Here is a 22,093-nt window from a genome sequence, read left to right as displayed (position 1 = left end):
GGTGATGAAACATGGGTCTTTTAAAGTAAAACTTTAAAAGAGGTGGATGGAAGGTCTTTTAATCCATATAGATACTTTTGTTTTTTAGCATTAGCGTGTCTTATGCACACAGGGGCTATGTCTAGACTGCAAGCCTCTTTCGAAAGAGGCTCTTTCGAAAGATACTATCGAAAGAGCCTCTTTCGAAAGAGAGCGTCTAGACTGCATGCGGAACTTTCGAAAAAGCAAGCCGCTTTTTCGAAAGAAAGCACCCAGTGAGTCTGGATGCTCTCTTTCGAAGAAACCCTATTTACATTCAAGAACGCCTTCTTTCGAAAGAGCACTTTCGAAAGAAGGCGTTCTTCCTCGTGCAATGAGGTTTACCGCCGTCGAAAGAAAAGCCGCATTCTTTCGATTTAATTTCGAAAGAACGCGGCTGCAGTCTAGACTCAGGTGAAGTTTTTTCGGAAAAAGGCTACTTTTCCCGAAACAACCCCTGAGTCTGGACACAGCCAGGCTGAGGATTTCATGGGAAAAGAAAAAATCCTGTGACAGCAAAAGCAGTAGAGCTAGAAAGTCTCACTTGGCCTATTTTTAATCTATCAGGATACCTTCATAAAGTACTGGTGTATACCCACTCCTCCTTCCTTTGTGGTTTACCAGTGCTTGGAGTTAGGATTTGGGTGGAGGAGGAAGGAGAAATAAAGCACCTGTTGTGCGGAATGTAACCAGCTAATATGGCTGCAGATCTAATAGTTCCTGATGGAAAAAAAAAGTGAGTATCCTGTTCATGATTCTCTTGCTTTGAGGTATTTTCCCACAATAAAGTTGAGGGCCATGGTTACACAAGCTACAAAATAGCCAGTCTTTTGCATGTTCCTCAGATTTTGGATGTTTGAAGCCAGAGGAAAGACAATGTCACTCTCATACGAAGGTCTCCAGCATCCATAAAATGTTACTGTTGGTTTATGGCTACTCAGAGTCACACAGGTATAATTTTCCATGCAGTTGACATGATTACTGTCACTCAGACAGTGCTCACTCTATGTGCATGAGATCAGTGTTATAGGCATTGGTCCATATGGCAGTACTAAGTTAGACCTTCCAAGCCCTCTGGCTAACAGAAATGGCATCTGCTCAGGTGTCTTCCTTAGTTAATGCGTTTGAAGAATAAAAGTGTAAATTAAGTGACTCAAGTGATTATAATGTCAAATGAATTAACATTAGTCACTTTTGGCCATATAACCCAGGCAATTATTAAACAAGTCAACAGTCTAAATGTAAAGAGTGCAGGCATTAGTCAAACACTCAGAATTCAAGTCATTTCCCTGGCTCTGTAGTTATTAGACTGGAAATATACCAGGTAGTAGACTGCACTACTTTTTCTTATTCTTATTTATGAGTAAGTTCCCAGTCATGTAACATAGACACTAAAGACAAAATTGTGTCCTATTTGCACCTGTTTTTGCTCCTCCAGTAATAATGACGTAGGCAAAAAAATCAAAACAAAAACAAAACAGGCTTTCACTGAGCAGTTATGTTTTTGAATAAGTTCATATACTATAATGAGATGAAGTGATGCAAAACAAAGTAATATTATATGGGAAGGTGGAATCAAACTTGATATATACAAATTAGATGAATTAAATATACAAAAATAATCTTTGATCTGTATCTGATCCTGGGAACTCTCTGTGTCCCGGAAAATTGCAAAAAATGTCAGCACTTAAATAAGTGGCCTTATTTTCAAAACTACGGCAGTTGCTCAGCAACTGGGAAAATAAAGCCCCCATTCATTAGCACTTAAAATACATTGATACTGTCTTTTTTTTCCCCAAAGGTTCTTGGAATCCTTAGTTCCTCAAGAAATTTTGAAAATCATACAATTTATTTATGTGCATAAATTCAGCTTTAGGGGCCTAATTTTCACCACCCAATTTGGAAAAAAGGGCCTTAATGTCTCTAAGACCATTAAATTGGTTACACCATTTATATACTTCAGCTACGTTCCCAGTCATTATTTATGATTAAACTCTACTATTTTTTTTCAAATAAAATCATGTTGAAAGTTCTGAGCTAACTGAAGCTAAGATTTTATTTTAAAAATAATGCAATGGAGTAAAGCGGAGGCCAGCTGGGACTTGACTAATGGAGTGGTTCCTCACATTAGTGCATGAGTGCAAAATGCAACACAGACTAAATGCTAACCATTGTACATCATCCTGACAAAAACAGTCATGAATTCTGGAGTTCACTTAACCTATGTGAAACATTCATGACTTGCAGTATTTCTACTTTTTCACGTGCTGCCGCAAAAGCCTTGTCTGATCTTTTTGACTCTAATGTAACATTAAATTTAAATGTAACTGAATTCACTTTTCTAAATGGGTATGCACTATTTCCAGGGTTAAATTATGCTTGACATAGAATACATAGATTATACATAAATATCATACATAATTATGCTTGACAGAGTAAACTTGTATAACTCATTACAAGATATATTAGTCACAATAAAAACTGTGTTCTGGGTTCCATTAGTATCTCATTTTTTATAGGCTTTAACTGTAAGGATGGCTAATTTTACAGTTTCAAAAAGCTATGCTGGAAATCGACCTGGAGCTTAGCAAAAGTCTCATTTGAAAATTTGATAAGTGAGTTTTAAAGAGCAGAATTTAGTTTTTTCACCTTCATATTACAGATGTATGACAGCTGCATGTTTTAAAACTGGAATTTATCCAACAAAGGTTTCACTGTTCTTATTTTGGGCCATTTTACACCCCCAGCATTTCTCAAGCTGCAGACTTTCAAAATGGCATATATGAAAATGGGGTACAAAATTGCTTAGTTGCATAAGTGTTCTGGAAAACTGTATTATGATTGAGATAATTAAGTCTTTCTATTCATAACCATTGAAGCCACTGGGATTTTTTTGCTACATAAGGACTTCTGAATTTGTCAATGAATAACTAATAAGATTTCAATCTTCATTTGTTATACTAATTTGAGGAGACAGTTGTGAGTTCAAGATAGGATACATAAGATGGGGATGGTTAGAAGTAGTAAGATTCAAAATATTTCATCATGAGGGCATAAGGATTTAAAACAGGATTTTAAAGATATAACTCCCCGGTAACATTAAGGAGATTGAAAAAAAGACAACTTTTTATATTGACATGAAATGAAGTTGAGGCAATATGATGTAGATTTCCAAATGGAGACTTCCTTACCTATGGGATTAAGTGGCAAGAGATGGCCACCAGAAGCAAAGAGAATGACACAATGAGGATCTTACGTACTCTTAAACAAGGAAAGCAGAGAAAGATGGGAATGTCTGGGAAAGTTCTAAGAGAGTCTTAAAGATTTGGAAATTTGTGCCAAATTCTGCAATCACCAAGGAACTGAATACATGAGAGTAGATCCAATGAAGTTAATGGCATACCCTAGTTACTCATTTGCTTATGTAACAGCAGCAGCTAGCCCTTTTCAGGAAGCTGTGACAAAGGTGCAACAATGACAGAATACCTGCATAAATTAGTAAAGAAAAGATAAGTCAAAAGAGAAAGTGAGGTTTCCGGCACACAAATTTACAGAGTTAATGATTGCTGGATCAGTTAGAGAAGTGACTGAAGAGATTTGTCCCACTGAGGAGGGAATTTATGTTTTTTTTTTTTTTAAATACCATCTTTGTACAACATATGCATCAAAACACTTCACAGAAGAATTCAATAAAAATGAGCAAATTAGGCTAATTTATTTTGAACCAGTTCTTAATATGTTGCATGCCCTGGTAGATCACTTTCTTATAGTAAATTGACCAAATTATAGCAAGTATTCATAGTCATCACTTTTCACCTACAATGTCAAAAGGCTGACTAAATCTGGTTTAGTGATCTGAGTCACTCCCATCAAAATTAGGTATATTTTACTGCCACAAAGGCTATGTCTGCACTGCATTTGTTTTCAGAAAAAACATATGCAAATTGCGAACTGCAATTTGTGTACCTTTTTCCTATTCTTTTTTCAGAAGAGGCTTTTCTGACATTTGGCCCATTTATACTGGGCCAAATATGGAAAAAAACCACCTCTTTTGGAAGAGCTCTTATTCCTCCTAAAATTAGGAATACAGGATTTCCGAAAGCATGCCCGCTTTTTTGGAAACTGTTCCAAAAAAGCAGATGCATTCCCTGGATGCCACAGTTTTTCCGGGATACCTGTTGTATCTCAGAAAAACTCTGTACTGTAAACATAGCCAAAAATAGCTGGTTATCTAAGGCACTAATTTATGTGACTTTAAAATATACCCAGAAAATTATGGTAAAAGGATTGGAGTAGATAGCAGGATTAATTCAGTGATATTTGTTATTTCTGAACAGCCAAACATTGTCACGCTTGGGTTCAAGTTTTGATACTGTGAGTTAGTTCTGCTTAGGCTGACAGATAATACCATATTAGTCCATTAATTCAATATATGCTATGTTACTTTTTAGTCTAAGAGTTATGTACATGCATTGAGGAAACAATATACTTCACACAAACATTTGGATGCATGTTCTCAGAAAAAGAATCAGCGATTAAGTTGATTATGTTTTTCCATATTAATCTTTGATTTCAAGCTATTTTATTATTGAAACTACTCTTTGTGCAATATGAAATTATGTACTCTGATGTACATTGTACATACAAAAGATGGAGCTTTGTCCTAGATTGCTGCACAAAAATATCACCTAAGTCAAAGGGGACTGTGCACCAACTATTCCAGGTCTCCATTTTGTCCCTAAGACTGTTCTTCCATTGGAAATTTCAGATAAAGTACTCCATAAAGAAACAGCTAGAATGGTTAGACCAAGATAAAAATAGCTTCAGTGTAGAATTATAGCTTCGTGTACGCTTTAAATAACTTATTTTTTTGTATTCAGTTGCAGTCCCTTTGAAAGGAGTTGGCTCTCAAGGAATCATTCTGAATATGAAGAATCTACTTACTCAGTCTTTGTCCTATATTTCTTCTGTAATCTCTTCTCTTTATGCATATTATTCCCTTTTATCTGTGGTTCTCCACTCTCTCTGCTCCAGAGTGAACCCCTGGTATGTTTCCTTCCTACACTTTGTAAAGCAAGAGTGGCTATGTTTAAGTAAAATCAAGTGATTAAATGCAAATGTAAGCTATTTAATGTAAATTCTTCTTGTGAATATTTGTACAGTGTATAGGACTGGTGTTGTGTGAATTAATATACTCCTTACTATGTATAAAAACTTAAATATGATGGAGTACTGCAATATCTCAAAATGGAGTCTGAAACTCCATTTTGAAACCTTAGAACTTTCTTTAGACTTCCATTTGAAATATGCATTCTGTCACGTCCACAGGTAACTGTTAGATTTGAAAATAGCAATGCAGTTACCTGGCGAGATTTGAATAAACTATGAATATTCATTAGCTCTTGTGCCAGCCAATCAGCTTATAACACGCATCTTCCAGGAGCCGATCAATTTGAACCAGGCAACAAGAGCATTTTACCAACCAATCATTTTAAAACCTCAAACCCTCATGCATATTCATGAGTTTTGAGCATAAAAGGGCTGTGCTGCGTAGCAGTTGCTGCTGGCCCCATGGCTTATCCTTGGGTCAGACAGCGTCGGGTCTAGGTCTAGGTTTAGAGAAAGAGAGAGAGTGAGATTCTTCATTAATCTTGTCCTAGGTCGAATGAGTGAGGTCTTAGAAAAACCCTGTATAAGACCGGTTTCTCTCTTAAAAGGGACTGACGGGAAGTCATGCTCCCTCAATTTAGTTTAATTTAGTCTTTTACAGGGATAGGCTGACGGAAGGTCAGACCTACTCTGATTAGGTTAGGTATTTAGTGAGGTAGTGTTTAGTTAGGATCGCTCCCGTCATCGAGTTTGTACGTCAGGTTGCGTTGGTCAATGCATGTTGGCCGTCATCGTGTTTATACGTTGGGCTCGTCGGGTTTAGATAGGGTTTTTATTTTTAGATTTAGTTAGGATAGATAGGAAGGAGTCTAGCTTCCATCGTCTGATCCTGCCGTACTGAAGCGCGGAGAAGAGGCAGAGAAGACCAGAGGGTTTCACGGAAGGTGAACCTACCTTCTTCATCCTCCATCTGTGCTTCGAGGGATCTCCTGGGCTGTTCCTCTCCCATGGCTTTAATTGGCCAACGGATTGTAGGTCACCTAGTGTCGAGATCAGCCGACGAGGGATGCCTAGCTGTCCTCCCTGAAGGCTTTCAACTAGCTCGAAGGTCGCAGGTCGCTAGCACCGCATCAACCGTCTATCGTTGTAGACTCTGTGTAGGTATAGGGGCCTGGAGGGACTTCCCCTCCTGGTCCATTAGTGTAAAAAAGGGGTCTGCCCCCTCATGGTTCATTTGAGGTACTGCTTGTTAAATTTGTTTTGTTTTTGATAATATAGTCTTGTGGTTTCAGTTAAATCCAAGTCTCCAGTTTTCATTTGTGCGCCATATAAGATTGGCACTCCCGGTGATCAGATATGGATTTGAGAGTCACTACCTTATATACCATACCTTGCGGATGAGCCGAGTTATTAGATAACTCTCGGGGGAAGTTGTCCTTAAGACATCCTCCCTAATTCTGTCAAAGAGATACCGTAACAACTTGGCCTCTACCCTTGTTTCCTGTTAGCCCCCATTGTTAGCACTTTACTGGTGGGAAGAAATGACTATCAAACTAATAGAGGGAAATGTAGTGAGTTTCTTTTCTCCTACAAGTTAGGTTCCCTCCAGATACCAATACTGGTTATCTACTCAAATCCCAATAACTAGAAGAGTTGTCATAGTTTTTATATATATATAAAAAAGTTCCCAATACTACAAAATCATACAATGTGCATGTAAAATTTTCCCTAAAAACATCTGTTAGTAAGAAGACTTACTTGATGCCTCAACATGTCACCTCATGCCAGATTAGTCCAATTTAATAGCAACAGCTGCAAACATACTTCAGGGGAGCAAATGTATAGAAATGCTCATCAGATGTGATGGTAGAACATAAAATTAAGGGAAGGAGAGGTTGTGCAGTGTTCTCTGCATGAGTATTTGGGGTCTGTGAATCTTTTGATAACTGGGCAGTTGGAGCAGATTGGCTAAGGACTTTCAGCTCTTGGAGTAGTACTTTACTGGGAAATTTACAAAGTATTAAATGGAAAATTTCCTAATAGTTTTAATCAGCTCAAAGCAGTATAAATATCTGGGCTGCATCTTCTCCCACTTTTTAAAAGAGTGGGTGGTGTGTAGCCCTAAGGGAACAAACAAAACATATTCACCAACCTGGCTTCCAGAGAGCATTCAGGAGTTAGATATTCCATAATGGTATCTTAAAATGCACAAGGCTGAAGCCAATATTCCCACTTGACACTTCATTCGCTATTGTCCACCCTATCCCTGCAACTGCTAATAACTTCCCAAGAGCAAAATAATCTGTTTGACTGCTCATGGGATAGCATCTATCTTCAGTTACCTTCCTCCTTTGCACTTTTTCTTTATGTGATTCTCTCACCCTCCAAAAACAAAGTAATTTGGTTAAAAATCGCATGATTATGTATCCAAATAAGAAAATCCTTCTCTAATTCTACCCTTTTCACTAATGCCTCAGACTAGCAGAACACTTAAGTATATTCTACCTTCACTCCCATTAAATAGTACCTTGAATGATCCTATTGAATTCAAGAGCAACATTCAGACAGTATAATAAAATTCAATGGACAGGTGGCAAAAGCTGACCCTCCATGTCATCCTACAGATTTATATTGGCTAACTTTAGTGACAAAGGTTTATATTTCTTGTTACCCTGCAGAGCCAGCACAGCTAAAAGAGAATGAGTTAGATTGTATTTGCGGCTATGCATCATCAACAAAATTGATTGCTAAATTCCCATCCGTGACACCAGTGCACCTTGGAGACAATAGGGGTGCACAGGTGTCACTGAAGGCATAATTTGGCTTGCAGAAGCTTCATCACAGCTGATCATGCACAAGAAAGAATGATCCCAGCTTGAATAAAAAACAGCCAGCAGTTAGAAAAAATTTTTTTTTAACTTTAAAAGAAGAGTGGTCTGAGGTACCTTAGAGACTAACCAATATAGAATCATGAGTTTTTGTGGGCAAAACCCACTTCATCAGATTTTACCTAGGAAAGCTCATGATTATATATGTTTTGGTTAGCCTCTACGGTGCCACAGGAACACTCATTGTTTTTAAAGTTACAGACTAACACAGCTACACCCTTAGGCTATGTCTATATTGGCAAGATTTTGCGCAAATAATTTTTAACGCAAGAGCTTTTGCGTTAAAGTATTTGAGTAAGAGAGCGTCTACACTGGCATGTGCCTTTGCACAAAAGATGTGCTTTTGCGCTAGAGCATCCGTGCTAGTGTAGACGCTCTCTTGTGCAAGAAAGCCCGATGGCCATTTTAAACATCGGGCTTTCTTGCGCAAGAAATTGATGTTGCCTGTCTACACTGGCCTCTTGCGCAAGAACAGTTGCACACAAGGGCTTATCCCTGAGCAGGAGCGTCAGAATTTTTGTGCTAGAAGCACTGATTTTATACATTAAAACATCAGTGTTCTTGCGCAAGTACTCGTGGCCAGTGTAGACAGGCGACAAGATTTTGCGCAAAAGCAAATGCTTTTGCGCGAAATCTTGCCAATGTAGACGTAGCCTTAGATTTTTTTATCCTGTATGTAGAGCATGTTTGATACAGAAATCTTTGAGATTCAGTCCTAGAACCCTATGATGCCACTTAAAAGTCACTTTTCAGGCCATAGCTGTACTTCACCTATTTGTATAATGCAAAGAACACATCAAGCACTAGAAAAAAGCTAAGTACTATTAACATCCTCCTTCCCATCCCCTGTTTATCTTGGATAGTTTCTAAAATTTCTTCAAACTAACTGTATGGGGAGATTTTGCTGGACCAGCAAAATGCTACAACCAATAGTATAATATTATCATACTTGTTGCTAATTGCAGCCAAACAAGTAGGCCTTTCTTCAAGCCTGTGAAGCAGCCTTGGCATTAATATGACTGAGCCAGGAAGAGAAGGAGTTTGAATAGCCAGAGGAAGTAATCCTCTCACTTGACTTTGACCTGCTACTGGGCCCTTCACATTGAAAGTGCTGGGGTCTGTTTTAGGTGAAAAACATTACAAAAATATTTACACTCTAAACATACACAAAAAGCCCAGGAGGTATGTATGACTAAATGGAGTAATTAATTCTAAAGTAGTATTGTTCTTCACTCCTCTCCTTCCTGCTGTATGTTATAGTATATAATTCATATGTATGTTAAGGCTGCACAGATTGGAAAGTCGTACATGCTACCAGAGAAATTTTTCAAGGAGGAGAAGAGAGGGAAATGAAAACTGGATCTATTGTAAGAATAGACAAGATTAAGATTTAGCATCTGTTTAGAGATCAAGGCTTAAAATCTTTGAAATGTCCATAATAAATTAATCTCTCTCTCCATGTAAGAAGTCTTGCATGTTGACTATTGTAACATTAACATTATAAGCACATTAGACCAGATAACACTGTGTGTGAAGCAAAGGAATTAATGTGAAGTCTTAAGAGGTGGATTTTGTAACTGCTTAGTACAAGAAACTTCAATTGATGTCAACTGACCTATGGTCCAGGACTCTAATGAAGAGGTTTGGGGAACTGTTGTGTAAAGCAGAATCTCATCCCATAATATTGCATATGCTATCCTCTTTATAAATACTTGCATGGGGAAGTTTCAACTCTTTTCTCTGCAAGTATGAGAGCTGAGTCAGACATTTAAATGAAGTTCCAGAAGAGTTCCATTCCCTTGGATCACAAGAGCCAGATTTTGCCAATACGGGAAAAAGGTAAAAAAATCTGACTTCAGAATGAAAACTACCTAATAAATCAGGCTCAAGCACAAAATGACCCGTAATTAGTAACATAATAAAAGTCCAGATAACCCTTGAGAGCAAAAAGGTAATATGGTTTCTGTGTACAGTTTGCAGAACTAGGAACCTCTGCTGGTTTGAGGATAGCATTTAAATTACATTTAAGAGTTGAAAGTTTTCTGTTTTTCAAATCAAATATTCCAAACAATTGGTTTTTGTTCTTACTGCTGTCTAAGACACAGCTATCAAGTGAGGGCATCCCTAAGTATACAGGTTAGCTTTAAAAGCTTTAGCTACAAAATATGTTTTTCATACTGTTACACAGCAGATACATGTAAGTACATAATGAATGTCCTGAAGAATCACTTTTGTACAGGGGAGACCAATCCCAGAAAAGGCAAGACTAGGGCAACCAGCCTTCAGCAGCACCTGGAGTGCACTGCGCTGCCTAAGGCGTGCCACACAGCACTTGAGTGGCAGAAGCCCTTTTGAATCACTGAACCTGGGACATTTGCTCCCATAGTCTCCTCTGTTGGTGAATCTGCTAGTGTAGTTTTTAATTTAAAAGTAAATAAATAATTCCCAATGAACAATTCATTCAAAGAAAGTAGCTCTTATATCTGTTCATAATTATTCCACAAAGATGATTTTTTAAAATTTGTTTGCTGTTGTAAATTGTTCTGTGAATATTTTGTATGAGACAAGCTCAGTTCATAAATTCCTCTAACCAGTCTTTGATAGTTAATAACAAATTACTATCCAACAAACTCTGTTACATGGGATTGTAGCTGTCCCCTCATTGGATGATATAACCTTTAGAAATATATTTGATCCATAATTAAATGAGTCTCCATCATGGGTACAAAATTTGCTTTTTGATTTAACTTAATTATAGAAAAATGCCTATAGCTCAAACATTAATAAAAACAAATGAAAAGAGAAATTATCATAATTAAGCAACATTATTTTAGTCACCAGTATGTTTGCAAAGAAATTGTAATTCCTGCTCACCAGCCTAACTCACCTGATGATAACTAGATCTTGTGTGATAGGTAGCTTGGGTATTGTGTCTTAAATCCTAAAATACAGGAAAGCACATCACAAATTATGGACTGTACAGTACAGCTTCACTTGTCCAAAGGACTTGGGCAGATATCCAAATATTTTAGGTATCAAAGGCCAGTTGATAAAGGGGTCTAATTCTGCAAATATCAACCCTGTTAGTCAAGGGGTAAGAATCTATGCCATGTCTCATAGAGGTGCAAAATTCACAGGGCAGGAGAGGCAGGTGCTTGGAAATCATCCATGTGCTTCCCCCTTCTGAAGCAGAGGAAAGAACATTATTAAAAGATTCTTCAGTCAGACCCAAGGAGGCCAGCATCCTGATTAAACATTGCCTTTTATTTTTCTCAAAATCAGGTTTGACTATCATCTTAATGTACCTGCAATGCTGGCTGGCCTTGGGGAAGCTAACTACTAGTCTTCCTTTCTAAACCTTTATTTTCTGAACAAAGACATGACCCTATTTTAATTTAAAGGGGATTTTGACTAACTAATCTTCAGATAAATGAGGCTGTGCTGTATATAACAGTGACTGAAACGCAGCCTTGGGAGATGGAGTATAATAATTGAGTGGAGGAAAAGCACAGTACACAACAGTATGGGGAGAGGGAGTTTTGAGGAAGGCCATCACCTGAAACACTTAATTCTTATACAATGTACAATGGGATTTTTAAAAATCCATTTATCTCAGACAGAATTTTAACATGAATACCATGGAACTAATGGGGTGTGTTTCTTTTGGCTAAGACCTTAGTAACTGCAGATCTAAGTAACTAATCTGCAGGGCATGAATCAAAATTCTGGAACACAAATTTAGTAAGTGAATTGAGAGCACTTTGATAGTCTAGCCATTTTTATTTTGTTGTTGTTCAGGATTCTGTGCCTGCTATTGAATTCATCAGATAACATATTAATGGAGGCTTGTAATATTAGCATCCCAATTGGTTTAGAAAGCCTCAAAACCCATTTATGAGATGCTTGATACTGCAGATACTGCAGTTTTTTAAACAAAGCTAACACAACTCTTGCAAGGAGAAACAAAATGGAAGCCCTCCAAGGAAAAACAAAAATAATATATTTTACACCCCAAACCTCTAAAAGCTTGAAAGTTAGGAAGCTCCGGAACTAAAATTGCTTATGCAACCTTAATTCAATCAACTTGTATATATGTATTATGATACAGTCTTTAATTATATAATCACCTATAATTTTTTACCAGGCAACTTCTACCCCTGCTACAGGAGGATCAGTTGCATAGAAAATCCTCAGACTCTGATAGCTCCAGGATGAATGCATGTAGTGCACACAGAATCTTCAAAGAATTGAGCTTAACTTCTTATGTCTCACATGAGCATGTGAAAATGATTTTTTTTCAGAGGGTGATAGCATGGTTAATCCCTGCAACACAATTTCTGCCCCGTCCCTCCAAAATGTCAAAATTCCACTCCAAAGCACAGAGGTTGTCAACAAAGAAGATTGTATATTTTTTAATATGGGCAAACCAGTGCATTTCCTCCTAATTTTTGTAAATAGCTGAATCATTTTAGCTAAAACTAAAATCAGCCTTAGACAGACATATGTGATGGAATATTCCAGCCTGATTAGTTAAAGTCTGGCAAATGTATAAACAGGCTTAGATTAATCACTAAATGTCTAATGTTGGTAAACATCAATTTCAACATACATACAAACCAACAAAAATATTTCTTTAGATAATAATTTAAAATTATATATGCACCAAGCTACAAAAAGATGCTTGAGAACTTCTTATATTTTGACTCAAGAATATTTACTTTCTATACTATTATATGTGATATACATCTTAAAGAGAACTAAGTTTTAAAGTTTTTGCATTGTCTTTTGTTATTAAATAATTATTGTCTGACCTCCCCATAATTTCCCACACCTGTGAAAATTTGAAAATTAACAAAGAAATTGAAAAAATGCGTAAAGCAAAAAAGATATTACCTATCTGTCAAAATTTTACATATTCACACATACACATCAACTTCTGCTGTGCCACTTATAAGCAACTGAAAATAGGAGTTTATAAAAAGGAATCATTGGGCAGCCTTTACTATACATGGCATTAACAGCTCCAACTAAAATACATAAAAAATACATGTGCTAGTCAAATATAGCAAGAAATGCTAAGACATAAATATGTACCAACTATTGGAGATAAGCCAGGAAACAGAACAAAGCATATGCAAATTATTAACTGATCTAGAAATCTAATCTAGAAAAAACCATGAAGAAATAAAATCCTAACTTCAGTGCCCTCCTCTTCCATTATCTTGCTACATTACATTCATTTATGTACAGTAAAATATTATGCCAAAGTAGTAAGTAATATGAAACTAAATGAGGTACATAGAGACAATTTCAACCCCATTGCCAATGGGATAGAACTACCATTGACTACAAATTTGTGATTCCTTGACTTATTCAGGGCTGAATTTGGCCCATGTATATAACCTATTTAGAGCATGAAGAAGAAATAGACGTTAAAATGAGTTAGATGGTTTTGCCAAACACACTTCAAAACATTTCATTTGGTGTTTGCAGAAAACAATGACAGTATAGGATTTTAAGTTAGGAACAGTAGTTATTTTAGGATTACTTCCTTTGATGTGAAATATTTTTGCATTACTCTGAGATAATAAAGAAATCATACCACAATAGTTCTCCAGCTTTTTTCCAATTTCTTAGGTGACATTGACATGGGAAGGGTTTAATTTAGAGGCCAAATATAAGCATTATAAAAAGACAGTTCACAGTGAGGATATGTTATTGCATTCAGATGCCGTGTGAATGTCTGATGCTTTCTTGGGAACAGATTTATGGTAACATGATAATAGGTTTCTCTCAGTGCAGCATGGTATAGAAATGTGTGTGAAAGTAGCTCATGTTCTGTTTGGTGCAAGAACAGGACAGGATAACATCTTCACACTCAAGGCCAGCAAAGAAAAGACACACTTGAGGCACAAATGACTTTTACAGTGTCATTGACAATAACATTTATGTGCACTTCTGAGTTTTTTGAGTGATTTTTTTTCCTTGTGGAAAAAAAAGTAACAAAATAGCATTTTACTTCTGGGCCTTTTTATAGAAATGATTTTTTTCTGTTGAAATAAAATATTTCTACATTTGAGTGGAACTTTGCATCTCTGTTTGCAGTCATCTCATTTCATTTAGAGCACTTGGAACATGACATGAAAAGCTCATGAAAAAAATGTATATAGGGCTAGATTCCAATCTCAGTTAATCAAAGTAGTGATCATCAATTTGGAAATGAACCTAAATTTGGTGATGAACCAGAGGCATATATGTGCATTCACTAAAATGAAGTGAATACAGAATTTGGCTTTATATATTAAGTGAAGTTGGTAGCAATACCAATTGTTAAAGTTAACTGATATTTCAAATTATAATACCCTGTTTTCACTTACTCTTAACTTTGCCAAACAGTAACCAATTAGGCTGACTTTTTTTTCTTAGTGGCTCTTGGTTCTTTTATACATATATATATATATATATATATATATATATATATATATATATACATATATATATATATATATATATTTGAGGCAGAGAAAGAAAAATTCAGCAGAAATGGTTCAACTGTTTCTGTGAATGAAGATATGTTTTGTCAATGTTAGAAGAAAATTTCATTGAGAAGCACTTATGAATCCATGTTTTGTCTCTGTGCCTTAAATTTGGCAGAGTTTTGTCCTGTGGCCTTAAAAGGTCCCTTCTACTGTCCCAGTGAAAAAGCCACCCATATTTTGCATGAGTGGAAACCTTCTGTGTTCACATGTTCAGCAGAGGCTCATAGAGTTTGGTGCATCACCTTCTTAATTGTCCAAAATTGCACCCAGATCTTTTATTATTTTGGAGCGGTAATTTAGCTAATTTAGAATCCATCATTGTGTATGTATAGTTGGGATTATTCTCCCCCCTAAAGTGAATTACTTTGCAATTATCAACATGGAAATTAATCTGCCATTCTGTTGCCCAATTAGATAGTTTTGTAACTCTTCATAGTCAGCTTTGTAATTAAACATTTTGAGTAATTTTGTATACACTGCAAACTTTGCCATTTCTCGGTTCACCCCTGTGATGGGGCGTGGGACTCTGCAGTGGTGGAGCCCTTTGAGCCCCGCACTCCCCGGCTCCCAGTGGAGGCATTTGCCAGTGAAGGCACAGCCCTGCGGCAGTTATGTGCGATGTGCTCTCTGGCTGCCCCAGTGCTAGCAGGGGTGGAAACCCAAGGCGCCACCACGGGACGGCAAGGGTCAGGGCTGAGGCACATCGGTCGTAGCACGGCTGATGCATCAATTCAAAAGGGAGTCGGGCCATGCCACAGGGGAGGAGGCCAACTCCAGGAGGATGGAGGGTACCAGGGAGAGGCTGCCCCCGGCGTCCCAAGGAGGGACGGAGGAGCCAAGGCTGCCAGGATGCGATGACAGAGGGACATAAACAGGGTCCCCGTGAGTATGGCTATGGTCAGCCGAGGGAGTCAAGTGGAGGGAAGGAAATGACTCAGGACCAGGTAAGGGAGCTGCCAGCTTACCCGTGGGTTGGTGAATTACAGGGATTGACCCCACTAACCAGGCAGTGAAGCTGATTCTCTGCTCTTTGGGTCCTGTGTTGGGACCTGGAGCTGGGGTGGGCCCAGGTCCCCCTTTTCCTCCCGCTAGCATCTTCTGCTAAGGATCTGACCTGTCTAGGTCAGTTAACATGGACCTCGGACTGAAAGACATGGATTTTCGGAGTGAGGGACTCGGTGGCACTCAGGGAGAGTTAGAGGGTTGGGAGGGTGGTAAACCCATCAGTGCCCCCGGTGATGATGTGGCAGTATGCCTGACGGGAGCCCGAGGCGTACGCCTGACGGGATGATGATGCGGCTGTATGCCTGAAGGGAGCCGGAGGCATAACAACCCCCTTTTCTGGACCGTTTATGACTATGTTGAACAGCACAGGTCCCAGTACAGATGTTTGGAGGAGGGACCCTGCTACTTATCCATTTAAAGGATGGAAAATAAAGGGTCAGTTTTCACTATGTAAACAGATACTGATACATGTGAGGACATTTTATCCCATGCTTATTTTGCTTAAGAGCCTTTGCTTGGACACTGTCAAAGGTGTTCTGAAAGTCCAAGTGCATTATGTCAGCTGGATTATCCTGGTCCCTATCCTTATTTGGGGTCCCTTCAACAAATTCTAATAGGTCAGTAAGGCATGATTTCCCTTTATAAAAACCTTCTTTGACTCTTCTCTATCATATTATATTAATCCACATGTCTAATAATTCTATTCTGCATTGTAATTTCAACCAGTTTGTGAAGTACTTAAGTTAGGCTTAGCAGGATCACCTTTACAGCCTTTTTAAAAATAGGGTTTACATTAGCTATCTTCCAGTGATCGGATTTAAGCCATAGGTTAGATACCAAAGTCAGTGCTGGCCTTATCATGAGGTGAACTGCGGCAGCCACCTCAGGTGCCAGACTGTGTGGGGGGTGCCACTAGGACCCTGAGTGTAGAAAATTGTGCCTGCTGCTGGTTCATATGTATATAGCAGAACAATACCATAAGAGGAGTAGAACAGGAAGAAGACAGAATTGAGACCTTTCAAAGTTTTGGCCAAGCGAGGGGACATGGGGGCGTCATTTGAGCTCTCTGCCTCAGATGCCAAAATGTTGTGGGCTGGCCCTGACCAAAGTTTGTAGTTCTACAATTTCATATCTGAGTTCCTTCTTAATACTTGAGGGAATGTCTACACTAGCTCGGTAGTTCGAGCTAGGTAGGCAAATGAGGGCAACCGGAGTTGTAAATGAAGCCCGGGATCTAAATATTCCGGGCTTTATTTGCATCTTCCCGGGCGCCGCTATTTTTAAATCCCCCTTAGTCCGAATTCCGTGCCTGCGGCTACACACGGCACGGAGTAGGTAGTTCGAATTAGGATCTCTAATTCAACTACCATTACTCCTCGTGGAATGAGGTGTACCAGTAGTTCGAATTAGAGATCCTAATTCGAACTACCTACTCCGTGCCGCGTGTAGCTGCGGGCACAGAGTTCGGACTAAGGGGGATTTAAAAATGGCGGTGCCCGGGAAGATGCAAAGGAAGCCTGGGATATTTAAATCCCGGGCTTCATTTGCAACTCCAGTTGCCCTCATTTGCCTACCTAGCTCGAACTACTGAGCTAGTGTAGACATACCCTGAGAGAATATCATCTAGTCCTAGTGATTTATTACTATTTAATTTATCAATTGGTTCCTAAACCTCATCTATTGACACCTTAATCTGGGACAGTTCTTCTGATATGGGTGTGTCTACACAGTACCCTAAACTCAAAATAAGATATGCAATTTGCACTACGCAAATTGTGTATCTTATTTTGAAACTATTTTGAAATAGCTTAAATAAATAAAAATTTGAAATTTGGTGCATCTACACAGCACCAAATTTCGAAATAACACTATATTTCAAGTTATCCCTTAACCCACGTGCTATGAGGTTTACCAGGATGGTGAAATAGCACACCTATTATTTAAAAAAATATTTCAAAATAACGGGTGGCTTGTGTCAACGAAATAGCCATGCAGAGTAGACATATCCATCATGAATTGCAAAGGGGTAGGACTCTCCTTCATATCTTCTGCAGTGAAGTTGGTACAGAGTTCATTTAGCATCACTGCATCTGCCTTGTCTTTCTTGAGTACTCCTTTAGCATTTTGATAGTCCAGTGACCCCACTGATTATTATACTCTGCTTCTTATACTTTTTTCTGTTAATTTGTAAAAGCAGCTAGCAACAGACACAAACTTTTTGCTTACTAAATTAAACCTTTACACATTATTTCCCAGAGTTCATATTCTTTCCCATTTTGCTCACTTGTATTTGACTTCCAGTTTTTAAAGGATGCCATTTGGCCTTTAACTACCTCTTTCTCTCTGCTGTTTAGCCAAGGCAATCATTTTATTTTGATTTTCTTTTTGTCTTTTTTTTTTTAATTTGGGGGTATACATTTATTTTGAGCCTGCCAAAGAATCATACAGTGTTGTATGACCTGAATGAAAAAACAAAAGAAAACTCACAGATTTCAATTGCTCCCACCTCTATTTAATCATCAAAAAGGACAAATCACTGACCAAAATTCCTCACCATGTGAAAAGCATTCAAAAGAGCATCTTTGAAAAAAGGCATCAAGATCATTGCACATAAATAACTTGGATGTAGAAGTGTGGATAATGAACTATTTCCTATGATCTCCACAGAGTCATTAAACTAGCAAACAAATACAGGTATTTCCAGGGGGCTATTTTGACTCAATGGTATCATTGTTTATCCCTCTTTCTATGGTAATAGTGTTACTTGGCAGCTCCACATCTACCTCATCCTGAAGTAGACATAACAAGCTTTTAAGTGATGTATGATGCACATTTGTGTAGAGAGGGTACACTAAGTTGACAAAGTTGGTGGTGTCTGACACTTGCCTGCTTATTGAACTCAGTGCAATGCCTTAGTATGAATAAATTTTCTTTCAATGCTAAAGTCTGATTCAGCAAGCCGCAGCACATTCTCAAGTCTTACTGGAGTCAAAGGGTGCTCAGTACTGCACAAGATTGGGCCCATAGAATTTATTTATGAACTCTGATTTCTCATTCTTTAGTGACATTTGAGACAAGAGAAGCTGAGCAAGATGGGAGTCACGTTAGCAGAGATGTTCAAATCTGAAATTGTTGGACTTAATGACAGGGACGAGAGGTGCTATTACAAGTATGTCTTTGCTGATTAAGTGTCACTGTGTAACAGCAGTAGCTCACTGCAAAGGGGAAAAAAATCAGTGGTCACAAGGGAAAATGCTCAAGAAAGAACTAACTTTCTGGGCTATTTGGATAAATTCTCTGTTGTAATACTTTTAGGATATTTTATTTTATGTGGACTGCAACTGGCACGTCATAAATAAGCAGAAAACTGAAAGCAACAAAAGAAATGTAGCTATAGTAACACACTCCTTCTTCCTCTCCCTTCACATAAGCACGTGCATGTACACACCCACACCCTTCTACTTCTTTCAGACTCTTCTCCTTTCCTCTTATTCTCGTCACATTTGCCCTCCCAATTCAGTCTTAAACACATACTCCCTCTTTGTTCCTCTTTCACACTCTCCTTCACTCCTTTTACCCTTCCTCTGCTATCAAACCAATTCACTGTCTCTTCTTCCTCACACTCTTCACGCTCCTTATCTTTCTCTCTTCTCTTTCCTCCTCTGTCACACTTTGCCCCTCTCTTTCTCCTTCCTTCCATCTCTCCCAAGACAAGTAGGGAGGTTAGTAGCCGCCAGTAGAACCTGAAGTCCTGCCTCAATAGATAGGACTCCAGGTTCTATCTGGTATCACATTCTCCATGTCTTAACAGGTGAGGGGAGACAGACCACTGGATAGTAGAGGGTGGGGCACTGTGGAGTGTGGAAGGATGGAAAGAAAATAAACATCAGTTACTGCTGCTGCAGTTCTTTCAACCACTCCTACTGTGAACTGCATCTACCGTATTACAGGAAGTAGCTTGATCTGCACATTGTCATCCCATTTACTGAGCCAGGGTCCAAGGTCACGTTCCAAACTGTGTATGAAAGTCATCAAGACATTCTTTGCATCAAAACATTCAGTGAGTTTATGTCACCCAATCAGGATGAGAGTTCAACAATCAGTATTTAAAAGATCACTGCCAGTATGAAGTTCAGTCAGTGCAAACAAGGAGTTAAAAGTAGCTTTAGATACTGCACCCGCTTCTGTGACACCCCTCCCCCCATGTTCTGGTTTCACAAACACGTTTTCTTAGTTTTCTCTCTCCCTTCTGTTGTGTGACTTACAGACACAAAGGAAGGAAGCTAACTCACTGATAAGGGAAATAGTAGAACTACTAGATGCAAAGTGCTCTCAAGTGCTAAAAAGCGATTAACCTATTTTTTTGTTTGTTTTTGCTCGTAACCTTTGGAGCAAAAAGAATCAAAAGATTTTCAGGAAAAAGTCAAGGTTTAAAGTTTTGGAGGAAAAAAAGAAACAAATGCTTCCTATAAATTAAAATTACAGGAAATGTTACAAAACAAAATGATACCTCTTTGATAATTTTTTCTAATTAAGCTACCATTTATTTTATAGATATTTCACATAAGTGTCACTATGGTGTCCTTAATACTTAAGTAATGCCAGTATCTGAATGAGTTGGTATTATCTTTGAAGCAAATTTGTTTCTTTAATTTATCCCAGGAAGCAAATAACCTCGCTGTTTGTCCCTGAATGTAAATCACCATTAATTCTCTTTTAGCAGCAACTGTAAATGCTAACTAAAGCCAATGTGCCTATATAACATTTATCATCAATAAATGTCCCTGGAGTAATAGTTTAAACTACTCCCAAGCTCTGAAGCAATTGAAAGATGCTCTTCCAAACTCTTTTTAAATGTTTTTTTTTGGGGGGAGGGGGGAGCAATGAGAGGGCTCCATGAGCCTAGTATACTAACTAAAACTGGATTTTTTTAAAATCCAATTTCCAACATGCTTGTTTGTTTGTTTGAGTCCATACTGGTATGTATTTACATGATCACAGTTAAGATGTAAAATTGTCCCATTGTGTAAAACTTCCTAGCCATAGACTTCTCAAGACCTGAAGACTTCAGGATAAACTTCCCCAGTTTTATAGTGAAGTGAAATCTGGTTTATGTGACCACTCATGGGACCATCAAAAAGCAGTTGATTACTAAAGATTATGTTCTTATATAGGTGGAGAAAAAATGTACTCAGTACATTTGTGGATTTTGGGGGGGTCTCTGAAGACACAAAGTTGAAAAATAAGTGTGGTTTGTACTGATTTTGCAACATTTCTCTTTGTAGTGATTTATGTGCAATGACTATGCATGGAACTTTTCATGAATCACAAAAAACAAAACACCATCATCATCATCAATCATCAATCATCATCAAAAAACCTCCACCTGTATAAACTGATGGGAGACAGTGAATTAATACATTAATGATTACAAAAATTCAAAGGAAACCAATAAAGAGCTATACATTTTCTATTGTACATCAGTAGTTTGGAATTACTCTAGACATAGTTTTTAATATCCCCCCTGGAGACTATTAATGTCACCTCTGTCCTGAAGTCCAAAATAGTCTATTTCTTATACACATTTTGTTTTCCTGTGTTCTTCCAATTTTCAGACCCACTGCAATCGCTTCTCTAGCCATATTTCATTACATTTTGTAAAGCTCTTGCCTTCAATAACTTCAAATGAAACTCTGGCACAATGTCTCCCTCTAGGCCATAGACATTTTCCAACCTCCCATAATTCATTGTTATAGTCGAATAAAAGACAGGCTTGTTTCTCTTCCATCTGTGCAGGAAAAATAATACAACAGCTAACATACAATATACTTACTGTATAAGATAGCATGGATATTTTCATATACCAGCAGCTAGTTAATTGCCCAGGGTTTGGAGATCTGTGTCATTTTGCAGTACTTGTTGTGTTATATAAAACACCACTTCCTGTTTGGCTCTAAACCACGAGTTTCCTGTGTTCAGGGTGCACAGCCTAGAAACACACTTGAGGTTCCAGTGGCTTTATGTTAGCACAAGAAAAGTGAAACAGGATAAACTTAGCTATGTAGAAACTAGAATGCCTTTTCAATTGAATGTGTTTATGTATAGTTGCTTTATGAAGCTCAGTGAATCACAGCAACCACAAGTACCCTACTAAGACTTTCCCTTTCTTATGAGAAAAAACAAAACAACAAAATGGACTATACTCCTATCAAAATAGAACAGACAATGCATTTGATTTCTCAAAGTAAAATAGCAAACTGTCATCTTATGGTACTCTGCCTAATTGGCAGTTGGCAATTCAAAAGCAAATAAACCATAGGTATCTCTGCATTTTATTCCCTATGCTAAGTATAGCTATAGTACCTCTAGCAACACAATGCTTCAAACATTTGACTTACAAATTAGTAATTTAATATGATATTCAAGCAAGCCCAAAGAAACTGCTCGTGACTAGTGATTTTCTTGTTTGTTCATGGGAGTTCTGAGTCAAATGAGGAGTCTTGGATTTTTTTCTTGTACTAAGTAGAAAACTTT

General features: G+C 37.9%; 1 protein-coding gene across 1 annotated transcript in view; it reads right to left on the bottom strand.

Moving 5' to 3' along the window:
* Positions 1-21,471, bottom strand: part of LOC102456831 (N-heparan sulfate sulfotransferase 4) — a 259,856-nt gene extending 238,385 nt beyond the window's left edge. Inside the window, exon 1 of the mRNA XM_075929806.2 lies at positions 21,393-21,471. The gene's annotated coding sequence lies outside the window, so the exon portion shown is untranslated. The remainder of the gene's footprint in view (positions 1-21,392) is intronic.
* Between the last annotated feature and the right edge of the window lie 622 nt (positions 21,472-22,093).

Source organism: Pelodiscus sinensis, chromosome 4 (assembly GCF_052426305.1).
Source record: "Pelodiscus sinensis isolate ZL-2025 chromosome 4, ASM5242630v1, whole genome shotgun sequence".
NCBI lineage: Eukaryota > Metazoa > Chordata > Testudines > Trionychidae > Pelodiscus > Pelodiscus sinensis.
Note: the sequence above shows the minus strand (reverse complement) of the source record. Positions and strands in the feature narration are given on the sequence as shown.